Below are 11,976 nucleotides of genomic sequence, written 5' to 3'. Positions count from 1 at the left end.
TATTTGAATAATTTGTCATACTTAAGCCATTCATTAAAAAAGAAATAGGGGCTCCTGGATGGTTCAGTTAGTTGAGTGTCCCACTTTTGATTTTGTCTCAGGTCATGATCCCAGGGTTGTGGGACTGAACCTTGCCTCAGGGCTTAAGATTCTCTCTCTCTGTCTCACTCTCTCTCACTCTCTCTTTCTCTCAAATAAAAATTAAAAAAGAAAACATAAAAAATGAAATAGAATACTACTCAAAGAATAAATTCACCCAATCAAGTCTAAACGATAACTCCAATGGTAGTCAGAATTAAGCTCTATATTTAGAACTAAGGCTAAATGAAATTATAGTAAGCAGTGTAAATATTTTAAAAGTAACTTGAAATACTATACAGCTTCCAAATTACTAGAATGGGACACAAAAGGAAAAGGGCAGTCTAGATTCTCCATGAGAGAAAAACAATGGAGAAGATGCAGAATCAATAATATTATAAATAAAATACTATTTAACCGAGTATAAATGAAAATGAGTTAAAATCCTATAAAAAATAAAACTCCTCTCTTAATCCTTGAAGAACTAAAAATTGACATGAAAATACACAGAGAACAATGATAATAAAACAACTATGTAGTAGGACCTATGAAATCACACTAAATCATTTAATGGAAAATTCACTGCTTTAAATTGTCACTTTACTAGGTAAGAAATTAACATGAAAGGATTAAGAAGGATATCTATCAGCATCCTTCACCATATTAACAAATGAAAGGAAAAATCAGTTATACAACCACATCCATGAAATTACTGCAAATTTAAAGGACCATTTTGTTTCTAAGTTTTGGGAGGGGGGTGGAGAAACAGGCAGAAAGAGAATCCCAAGCAGGCTCCACACTACTGGTGCAGGGCTCAACACAGGGCTGGATCTCACCACCCATGAGGCTGTGAACTGAGCTGAAATCAAGAGTTGGATGCTTTATCCGACTGAGCCACCCAGGTGCCCGTAATTTTTTAACAAGAATTACTAGCAACTACTTGGAATGAATTATAAGTTTTGATTTCTTCTCCTCTGTTTACTTCTTTTATAATTTTCTATTTTCATTTTCTTAAATTCATTTTGTTGCATTGAAGTACCTCCGTATATTTTTTTTCAGGAATATTCACAGTTAAAAAGCTTTCTTAGTCTTTGAAAACCTGAATATTTCCATCTTCTTAGTTCATTGAATTATTTAGTATAGAATTATAAAATCAACTTATATCTCCCAAAAGAAAGAGTTGTACCTATTGCTCTGTTGTTATAAGCAATACATTGATCATTTAAAAAGACTAAAATAGGGGCTCCTGGGTGGCTCAGTCAGTTAAGAGTCTGACTTCTGATTGGGTCATGATCTCACTGTTCTTGGGTTCGAGCCCCATGTTGCCCTCTGGCTCTGTGCTGACAGCTCAGAGCCTGTAGCCTGCTTCAGATTCTTTGTCTCCTTCTGTCTCTGTCCCTCCCCTACTCATGCTCTGTCTCTGTCTCTCAAAAATAAATAAATGTAAAAAAATTAAAATAAATAAGAAGACTGAGATATATACACATATACATATACATATATATTAAAGTAATATATATATATACACACACACACACACTAATTAATCATTGTGATTTGCTATAGTAATTTTAGATGGTATTGTAAAAATAAAAAAGTTTTCTTCTGTTCTTAATTTGCTAAGAGTTTCTTTGGTCATGTTATATTTTTATTATTTCTTGATTTATTGGTATTTAAAGAATATTGAGGTATAACATAAAGTGTTATGTTAGCTTCAGGTACATGATATAATGATTCAGCAATTTTATACATTATTCAGTGCTCACCATGATAAATGTATTCCTAATTCCATTTATTTATTTCATTCATCTCTCACTCTCCTCTCCCCTGGCAACCACAAGTTTTTTCTCTGTATTTAAATTCTGTTGTTGTTTTCTTCGTCTTTTTTTTTTGTATGTTTGCTTATTTTGTTTCTTAAATCCCACATAAAAGTGAAGTCATATGGTATTTGTCTGTCTCCATCTGACTTATTTCACTTAGCATTTCACTTATCATTATACCCTCCATATCCATCCATGTTGTTGCAAATGGCAAGGTCTCATTCGCTTTTTGTGGCTGAAAAATATTTCACTATATACACACACACACATGCACATACACACACACCCTATCCTTTCATTTGTTGATGAAACTCCATACTTTTTTACACAGTGGCTGCACCAATTTGCATTCCCACCAACAGTGCACAAGTGTTCCTTTATCTATACATCTTTGCCAACAGTTGTTATTTCTTGTCTTTTTTATCTTAGTCATTACGACACATGTGGGGTGATATCTCATTGTGGGTTTGGTTTGCATTTCCCTGATGATAAGTGATGGTAAGGATCTTTTCATGTGTCTGTTGGTCACTTGTATGTCTTCTTTGAAAAATGTCTATTCAGATCCTTTGCCCCATTTTTAACCAGATTATTTGTGCTTGGTGTTGAGTTATATAAATTACTTACATATTTTAGATATTATCCCATTATTGGATATATTCTTTGCAAATATCTTCTCCCATTCAACAGGTTCCTTTGTCTTTTTGTTGATGGTTTTTCTCACTGTGAAAAATATTTTTATTTTGGTATAGTCCCAATAGTTTATTTCTGCTTGAGAAGATACATCTAAAAAAATGTTTCTATGGCTGATGTCAAAGAAATCACTGCCTATGTTTTCTTCTAGGAGTTTTTTTTTTTAATTTTTTTAAACATTTATTCATTTTGGAGAGTGAGAGAGACAGAGCATGAGCAGGGGAGGGGCAGAGAGAGAGGGAGACACAGAATCTGTAAGTTATTTCAACTGTAGTTCAAAGAATTACTATTAATTTTATATAATCTGCTTACCTAAGTAAAATCATTATTTCTATTACTCAGAAGTCTCTATTAATAGTCCACAGACTTATAAGGAGGTGAATTAGAACACAAATTATTTTGTGTAAGGGTGATACCTTGTATGCAAAGGGAGACTGAAACTGAGAGATGCCTTATTTTGCTTCTGATCTGCTTGGTCAGACAAAACATCTGTTTCAATTAAATTTTAAGAGAACTCTACCTGGTAAATGTTTGATTCTAGAGTTTTATTTATTCTATATTGGTCAATTATTTGTCTGATCCATTGTCCACAGAACATAAAAACATCCCTAGACCACTTCTGCTTTTTCCTTGAAAAAATAAGAGGCCCGCTGGAATTATAAATGCTGGGGCAGAAAAGATGACCACAAATAAGTAGTCTTAGGTGCAAACAGGTGTTAGAACTGCATGGGGTAAAACACTAGTTTTGACATAAGGAAGAGTGTTAAAAAGATCTTTTTTCAACTATTTTCGGATTGCTGTCTAGGATACCCTGACTGGTTTCAATCTCCCTGAAGGAGCCTGAATTTGACACTAGAATTTAAGTAGCAGTAGAGGCTTGGCCCATTTATAGTCAATTGTAGGAACTGTGAATTACCGTGAAGTTCAAATATGCCTAGAAGGGGAGATTCAATTGTTCAAAAATGAAGTCTGGTGGTCAATAATCATCTAAGAATGGTAAGCTGGTATACTGTGTTAAATGAACAAATCAGTAGAAAAAAGTGTTAAATCTAAGAGGTAATTCCAGATGTCATACATATCAAGTAGTTTTTGTTTGTTTTGTTTGTTTTTATGAATTAGGATCTCAAAGGTCTAAATTGTCTTCAAGGCTTCCTATTATAGGTTAATGTTTCCTGAGATTGTTGCCAGCTTCCATGCATAAGAGAAGGCTTGGAATATGTGTTTACTATTATATACCTTCCGAAGATGCTTGTGACTTCTTCCATTCTCTCAAGCTGCAAAATACCTCTCTGTCTTAATAAATGAGTTTCTGCGTATCCTTCCTATACCCAAGCTGATGATAGGGCCCTGTTCCCATTCTTCATCAACTTTATTTTAGGCAATAATCCTAGAATGACACAGGTGCCTCTCATTCACATTAACTTCCCTTTCACTTCAGAGCCTATATACCTCCTTGTCTACTAGCATCGAAAATATTTCCCATAACTGTTCTGTTCTCAATGCTACCTTAGCACTGAATCAGATTTGACAAATAATCTTTGTCCTTGAACATGACCTCACCTTTTTTTGGCTTTTTCCCAGGATCTAATTAATATTTATGTTCTGTCATTGTTTCAGATACCACTCCACTTGTGGATTTTTTTTTCATTCTCCACTGCTTTAATTTTGTGAAAAAAATAATTTCAAATATATATTAAACTTAAGCTGAATGAAAATTCTTAATGAAGGTGGTCTGGTGATTTTGTTTACAAAAACATGGCAACTGTTCCTTGGCCTTAAAATGTCAAAAAGGATACCTTAAATGGCTTTGTGTTTGCATGCGTCAGCACCAGAACATAGGGATTGACTCTGGCATCCACTGTCAGAAGTTCTTCAGCTACCAGAGTGTCAAGTCTCTTAAGCAGATCATTTCAAAGACATCACTTACACAAATTCTTCATCTCTGGATTTGCTTTGAGTCTTACATTTTCAGCATTATCTCCATTAAGTCACTGTGATGAAGTGCGTGTACAATTTGACATACATGGATCCATACAGAGAGCTGGAGAATATTGAAAAACATCAGCTTCATAGCCAGTTTCATACTCAAACTCCAGAAGAGTAGCTGATTCTGGGTTTTCATGATCATCCAAGAGAACTGGGGGGTAATTCTAGGCATTAGCCTCCTATGGGCAGTCAGAACTGTTTCCCCAGAATGAGGCACTCACCACAAGTTCTTTTCAGGGGTGAGATAACTGCCATACCATCATTCAACTGCCCTTTTTCTGGTTGTACTTTTTACAGTTCCCAAGTTCTACATTTACCAGTAGGATCCATGTACATTGCCTTTTCAAGCTTGACCCATTTTCCCTCTGAAATGAACTCCTTTGAAATAAAAGCCTGTTTGGTATATTGAGAATTGGTTCTTGGTTTTCCATTTTCAAATCAGTTAGTTTTCAATGTCCTCAAGCAAGAAGTTCATGGCCAGCGTTTGGGGTAAAGGGAAGGTTATACCTTTGGAAAAGGGAATGAAAGAAGAAAAGACAAGTCCAAGGTAACAGTCTCAGAAGGTGCCAGTGTTGTTTCACAGCCCCACCAAACCATTTCAGCCTTCTCTGCAATTTTAAGACAATAATTTGTGTTGTTTTCAGCCATTAAATTTATGGTGGTAGTTTGTTAAAGCAGCAATTGGAAACTAATGCAGATGGGAAAGGCCATCTTAAGAAGAAGAATCTGCAAAATCAAAGACTTGAGTCATGACCTTTTCAGAAAATGAGGGGGGTGTGGAGTGTTTTGAGTCCATATTCTGGTATAAGAAGGGCTGAGGAAGAGATTCATACCAATTGAGGTAGGAAAGGTTACTTAAAAACAAGACAAAGGTCTTCTGCATTTTTAAAGTAGATTTCTATCTTATAAAATAATTCTGGCAGTAATGAGAAGAAATACTGGAGGTATAAAGACCAAGAAGATTCTTATATTCACTATGATTTTACCATATTCTAGCCATATTAGCCTTTCACAAATGCTTAAAAGAACACAAGAGGAGGTAGATTTAGTTGAATCTAAAAATGTCCTCTACCATGCTTTTTTCTTTGTTCATAATGATTCCTTATTCTGTCTTCTTTTCTTGTAACAGTGAGCATAAAAAAAAATCATTACAATACAAATAGCAGTATACTGTAATTTCTCCTAGGTAGCTTACCATACGGTACCTGTCTCTGTTATTTAATTTAACTTGATCTGTTGAAATTCAGGCTTGTAAGGGCTCATATGTCATACTCATTAAAATGTCATATTGTTTAAAGAATCTAATTCCAAAGAGATCTGCATACTTTAATAAAATAGGAAACATTTTTATGCTCTACAGCTAAGAGGTAAAAATTCAAAAAGTGCCCAATGAACAAAATAAAATGTATTTTACATAATATTGATCATTAGGTAGAACAATAGGCAAATCATTTTGCCTATTCAAATCTTTGGTTTCATAATTCATTTGTCCAGGAAAGTACAACTGATTTTGGATGAATACACTTAAATAACTAGAGCAATGTAATTTGGCATTTAATTTGTCTACCTATAACAATAAACAACTTAAAAAATAATTCGCAATCCCAAAGGATACGAAAGTAAAGAACATTGCTGCTTATTCACCATTAATAATAAAACGTGCAAATTAGCACAAACTTGACCTATTATTTTATGCTATCTAAAGCATAAATTTTTTAAGTTATCTAATTTAAGAAATATTGCAGTGAAAATAGTATACATATTTTATTTATAACTGAAGAGTTCATTATTTTTACAATGTGAAATCTACATTTATTTTAAAAATCTTCTTTGAAAAATTCAGAAAACTGAGACAAAAGTTGCATTTTTAATTACCTAATATTTTAATTTTTTTTTAAGATTTAGCTTTAAATGCAGTTGTAGCTATACTGAAACAATATTTTGGAATTATTATTAGTTTGTTTTGTGAAACAAATGACCACTCTTGATTTTAGGCATAGCGTTATCACCTGTTTCACGTGTTCTCCTTATTTCCATCAATCTTGTGTATTTAATTAATACTGCTGAAGGTTATAAGAAATCCCTTGAAGATATTTTGGTATCCTCAGAATAGCAGACAGCGTAGTTGGAGGCACAGAGAAATTTGTGTAATCTGAGGTTTGATTTGTATCCAGTTGCTTAGGTTCTCTAAGTATCTGCTATTCAAAATAATAACTTATCTTTTTATATGGTATCTATATTACTAATTCAATTTTCTATTCTTACTAAACTGGCTAGAATATTTAGAATATGCTAAAAATATTGTGTTAAGTAGAGGTACCAATATCTTACTCCGGGTTTTGATATTCATGACCAGTGCTTCGCTTTTATTATGATGTGTACAATTAAATTTTGTAAAGTTTATCATATTTAAGTGCTTTTCTTATAGTCCAATTTCATTTAAATTTTTATTTGAAATATTTGCTCAAATTCATAAAATAGTTTTTATGTTTATTTTTTTAATTAGTCTCTGATGAAGGAAAATGAAGTATGCTTATTTTTTTTAATTGTGCACTATAATAAAGATACAACTTTATAAAGTTGTATCTCCTATTTAAATTTGTGGACCTGAGATTACTGGGTTCAAAGGAAATACATTGATTAGTTGGATATTACCAAATTCCCTTCCTTAGGCATGTGGCTGCCTCAGTAATTCATAGGAGTGCTTTTTTCCTCACACAGCCTTACCACAGAGTGAACTGTAATATCTCTATGTATGTATGTATGTATGTATGTATGTATGTATCTATCATCTGTCTACCTACCTATTGATCTACCTATGTATCTCATAGTTTATCTAAATTTTGCCAGTCTTGTAAGTGAAAAATATCTCCGTGTAAATTTTACATTTCCCTTATATATGAAAAATTAAATAACTTTTCATGTATGCAAGGCCCTCTCTGCATTTTTTATATTTTTATGTTTTTGCCTACTTTTTGGAGATTTTTTTAAGACTTTATTTTTTAAATAGTTTTTGTTCACAAAATTGAAAGGAAAAATACCTTTGATCCACTGTATTGTCTTTGCTTCTTTGTGAAACAGTAGTTAACTATATTTATGGTGCTCTTTTTCTAAGCTCTAAAGTCTGTTCTAATTTTATTTATCTGTTCTTCCACAAATACCACACTCTCTTGATTACTGTAGCTTTTTAAAAAATTTTTTTTACATTTATTTATTTTCGAGAGACAGAGACAGAGAATGGGTGGGGAAAGGGCAGAGACAGAGGGAAAGAGAGATTCTGAAGCAGACTCCAGGCTCTGAGCTGTCAGCACAGAGCCCGACACAGGGCTTGAACTCATGAACAGCAAGATCGTGACCTGAGCCGAAGTTGGATGCTTAACCAACTGAGCCACCCAGGAGCCCCTTACCGTAGTCCTCTATCTGTTCTTCTCCTTCAATATCATGTTGGCTATTTTGGTTCCTTTGCTTCTCCATACAATCTTTAGAATCATTTTTTTTTATATCCGCAAAACAATTTTCTGATATTCTGACTGGGATTGCATTAAATTTATAGATCAAGTTTGGAAAAACCGGCATCTTGACATTATTGTGTATGCTTATCCATGAACGTGCAATATATCTCTATAGTTCTTTGATTTCCTTCATCAGAGCGTTTTGGGTTTTCCTTATATTGATTTTATATATATTTTGTTAGACTTATTCATAAGTATATAATTTTTGGTGCAAATGGTGTTGCTTTTAATTTCAAATTGCACTTGTTCATTGATGGCATATAGAAAAATATATTTTTAAAATATTTCTTTATTTTTGAGATAGAGAGAGAAAAAATCATGAGTGGAGGAGGGGCAGAGAGAGAGGGAGAGAAAGAACCTGAAGCAGGTCCCACACTCAGTGTGGAACCTGATGCAGGACTCAATTTTATGACTGTGAGATCATGACCTGAGCTGAAATTGAGTCAATTGCTTATTAACTGACTGAGCCGCCCAGGCACCCACTATAGAAAAATATTTTGCATATTAACTTTGTATACTGAAACCTTACTGTAATAGCTTACTAACTTGAGGTTTTTTTTGTCATTTTTTTTCATATTTCTACATAGACAATCATGCCACTACAAAGACAGTTTTATGTCTTCCTGTTAAATCAGTATACCATTTGTTTCCTTTTCTTGTCTTATTGCACTAGCAGGAACACTGAATTTCTCAGCATTAATTATGATGTTAGCTATAGGTTTTTTGTAGATAAACTTTATCAGGTTGAGGAAGGTATGCCTCTCTTCCTTGTTTACTGAGAGTAATGTTCATGAACAGCTGTTAGTTCTGTCAAATAATTCTTCTGCATATATTGATATGATCATGTGATTTTTCTTTTCATTTAGTTGATGTTAAGGATCGCAGTTATGGATTTTCAGATATCGAACCAGCCTTACATATCTAGGATAAATTCCATTTGGTCATGGTGTAAAATTCTTTTTACATATTGTTGGATTCCATTTGTTAATATTTTGTTGAGAATTTTTACATCCTTGTTCATGACAGATATTGACCTAGAGTTTTATTATAATGTGTTTTTGTCTGCTTTTGGTATCAGAGTAATGTTAGCCTCAAACAATGAGATCGATGTAGTCCCTCTGCTTCTATTTCCTGAAAGAGATTGTAGAGAATTGGTATAATTCCTTAATTTTTTGGTAGAATTCACTAATGAAACAATCTGGATCCAGTGCTTTCTGTTTTGGACTTTTGAATTGGCTAACAGTCAACAATGTGTTGAATATTAATGTGAAGAGTAGGATACCTTTACTTTTCCTTTTTTTTAATGTTATTGGAAATATCACTCATGTTACTGCATTTAGTAAGATTCTGGTTTTAGGGTTAAGATTATATAAATTACATAATTACGTGGGTTATGTTAAAAATTAAATATCAAATATTATTTTCTTGAGGTTTTTTTTTCCTCAACCAGGAACATTTATAAATTGAGCAAATGTCTTTCCATCATCTCCGGAAACAACTAGATAATTCTCTCCTTAGATCTGTTAATATAGTGTGTAAAAAGAGTTAACATAGCAGACCAAATTGCTATTCTTTGAAAAACCTGCCTATAAATGTGACCCTTGCTGGCATCTAGGAACTTGGATTTTGGAAGGATCACCATTGATTTAATGGATGAGTGGTTCACTGCCTAAATTCTCTGCACAAGCAATAGGGCTTACATTAACTCCTTTATTTTCATCTAGGAGTCTAGAATTTTGATAAATGCTGGACAGAATGCACATGTGTAACCAGCCTGTCTAGGAAACCCTGGATACTAAGTCCCTGATGAGCTTTCCTGATCGACAAGATTTCACAAACGTTGTCAAAACTTGTTGCTGAGGGAATTAAGTATGGCCTGTGTGAGTCCACTGCAAGAGAAGTCTTGGAAACTTGTACCTGTTTTCATCTAGAGTTTTTTTCATATGCCTTTCTCCTTTGCTGATTTTCTTTCTATCCTCTTACTGTAATAAATCATTGATAGTGCTGCTATAAACATTGGAGTACATGTGCCCCTATGAATCAGGGAATTACAGTTTTCCACAGTTTTCCATACAGTTTTCCACAGTGCCTGCACCTAGAGTAGGGTCAATTTTGAAATCATAGTTTCCTAGAAAGTTCCCATTTCATCTTTCAAATATTTTGCAGAAAAATGTTAAGATTTTTAAAAATATGTATTCAATTTTAATTATTACTCCCCTCTTATCCTTTCTGATTACTTATGTTTTCTTTATCTAGTTATTGGTATTTTTTGTGAAAATTTTCTAAAAAATATAATTTTTATCTAGTAATTTTATATCAGCTGTCTTATCTCTACATTGTTGATTTTTTCTTTTCTTTTCTTTTCTACATTTTTAAAATTTTGCTTCATTCTTGACTCTTTTGCTCTTTTTGTTTCTCTTGTTTTTCTATCATCATACTATTTTTGATCTAGGAATTTCATTTACTTACACTTTTAATATTTATTAATGAAAGGGTTTAAGATTTTCATATATTATGTTATAGAATGCTTCCATCCTCATTAATTTTTGGAAAAATAATTAATTTTAGATCATATTTTACTTTTCATTAAAGAGTTTAAAAGATAGAAAAGTTACAGAAATAATGGAGATATAGTTTACATACAATTATAATACATTACAAACATTAAAAAGCTCACTTGTTTTAAATCTCTAGATTAACCATGAACAGCTGCAACAATTGTGCAGTTTAATAGCTATAAATAGTCTTCACCTTTCACTAGAAAACTTCCTAAAACAGAATATGAAACAGCTTGAAACTAATGGGAAAATCATGTTTTTGAAATAGAGCATCTTGACTTTCCTATTTCTACCTGATAGAGGCCAAAGAACTTCAATAGTTCACAGGCTATGCTGAGACAAATTAGAAAGAAACATAAAATAGAGATATTTGTGTAGAGTACATTGCCCAGAGATGCAACAAATTGGTCTTTCTAAAAATGATATGGTGCAATGGAGACAGCTAAGAGCTTGTTAGCAATTCCTACAGGTCTCAAGGGGTTTAAACTGTTCAGAAACAGAACAGAACATGGTTCAGTATATTTTCACAGATATTCGAAAGTTTTTGCAAAAGTCACTCTGGAAATCTTCAGGGAAAAACATACTTTGCTACTGTTTCCTGATAACTTTCTCTATCCTCAGAATAATCCTCAAAACCATCTTGGATTGGCCCCCATAGCCCATGAATCTGGCAATATTGATGGGAGCCATGCCATTCGGACAGCTTGACCTGACTGAAGCCATGTTAGTGGGTAAGAGTGTTTGTCACTTTTTAATTATGGTAGGCAAGTTTCCTGAAGTGACACTCATTGTGAAATATGTTCTGCATATTTTTGTCTTATTTTTTCTTTTTGTTACTTACCTGCATAGAAGCATCTAGTATTTAATGATGATTCCTATATTTATATCTCTTGTATTTCTCTAGCCTCTTGATTCCCCCTATGAATGTATTCTCCCACATCATCTACTTCCTTATATGATCATTAAAAAAACGTTTCATTAGTTATTCCATGTAGTTTCCCCTCAGTAATTGATTAATCTTGTAAATCTTCCTGGTCAAGACACCACCCTGTCTCACCTAAATTATTTTAATAGCTTCCTAACGGGCCTTTCTGATTTGTTCCCCTAGAGTCTATTCTTAACATGACAGCCGCCATGATGATAAACAGTGTCCCTCCTTTGTTGAAATACTTCCAATATAATGGCTTCTTGTATCTCTAAGAGATAAAGCCAAATTATTTAAAATGACCACCAAAATCCAACATGTTCTCTCTCTATATAGCCTTTCTCTCTAATATCTCCCTGACTTTACCTCCTACCACTTCTCTTCTTCTTTAGCATTTCACATTCCCT

The 11,976-nt window shown here is 33.2% G+C and overlaps 1 pseudogene; it reads right to left on the bottom strand.

The window, feature by feature from the left end:
* Positions 1-4,363: 4,363 nt before the first annotated feature.
* On the bottom strand, positions 4,364-5,012 carry LOC122213207 (annotated as a pseudogene).
* Between the last annotated feature and the right edge of the window lie 6,964 nt (positions 5,013-11,976).

This window comes from Panthera leo, chromosome A2, assembly GCF_018350215.1.
Source record: "Panthera leo isolate Ple1 chromosome A2, P.leo_Ple1_pat1.1, whole genome shotgun sequence".
NCBI lineage: Eukaryota > Metazoa > Chordata > Mammalia > Carnivora > Felidae > Panthera > Panthera leo.
This window is presented reverse-complemented; position numbering and strand designations above follow the sequence as displayed.